Raw genomic sequence first — 1113 nt, forward strand, 5'->3', positions numbered from 1 at the left:
TTCTACCATAAAATATCAAAATAAACACATTTAACCTATGGGTATTTTTCCAAATATGAACCCTAGCATGAATTATTGCTAGAATAAGCTAAATCAAGTTATCGGGACTCCAAAAACATAAAGAACATTAAAAACGAGGCTAGAACGGACTTACTATTGAGCTTGGAAAGCTTGAAAATCCTAACCATGGCTTCCCCCATGCTATATTCGGCCTCCATGAAGAAGATGGACCAATTTTGGCTTTATTTTCCCTTTTTAATTCTTTTAATTACTAAATGACCAAAATGCCCTTAAAGGCTTCTCTTTCAAATTTGTCCTATTCTTGCCAATTTTTGTCCAAATTTAGATATAATGATCTAATTACTAAATAAGGACCTCCAATTTAAGAACCCATTTCAATTAAATCCCCATTATTATCTAAAACACATATTTTGCTAATTTTACAATTTAGTCCTAATTATCAAATTAGGCCCTTATAAATAAAATTTCTTCACGAAATTTTTACACAATTATGCAATCAATGAATAAACCTTAAAACTTAATCGAAATAAATTTTTTTGACCTCAAATTCATGGTTTCGCAACCACTATTTCGTTTAGGCCCTATTTCGGGATGTTACAAATGCCAAGCTTAGAAATGAAATCACCACATTTTAACAACTTGACTATAAATCTCTCTATGATGCATGAGTGTGATTCAAGGAGTTGTTTTGGAAATGTACTCAACATGGCATTCCTCACTGTATTAGGTTGGAGACTTTTTACATTGGTCTCAACGCATATAAAAAAATGGTATTAGACGCTTCAACCAATGGATCTCTTCTTAAAAAATCATACAATGAAGCATACGGAATGTAACACCCCTTACCCGTATTCGACCCCAGAACAGGGTACGAGGCATTACTGGACTTAAACTTAAGCAAACATACAAAATTGAGACATAAATTTAAATCCAAATTTAAAACTTTTCTCATACATTCATATCATCCCTAAAATGAGCCTACGAGGCCCAAAACATGCTTTGGAAGGGGTTCGGGACAAAACCGATAACTTTAGAAAATTTTTGATAAAATAGGGGTCACACGCCCATGTGGCTTGGTACATGCTCGTGTGG

General features: G+C 33.7%; 1 non-coding gene across 1 annotated transcript; it reads right to left on the bottom strand.

Annotated features, from left to right (window-relative positions):
* Positions 1-626: 626 nt before the first annotated feature.
* LOC121204041 (small nucleolar RNA R71) lies at positions 627-733 on the bottom strand. Its single transcript, XR_005898969.1, has one exon. It is a non-coding gene; the product is annotated as a small nucleolar RNA R71 (small nucleolar RNA).
* Positions 734-1113: the final 380 nt, after the last annotated feature.

Source organism: Gossypium hirsutum, chromosome A07 (assembly GCF_007990345.1).
Source record: "Gossypium hirsutum isolate 1008001.06 chromosome A07, Gossypium_hirsutum_v2.1, whole genome shotgun sequence".
Lineage (NCBI taxonomy): Eukaryota > Viridiplantae > Streptophyta > Magnoliopsida > Malvales > Malvaceae > Gossypium > Gossypium hirsutum.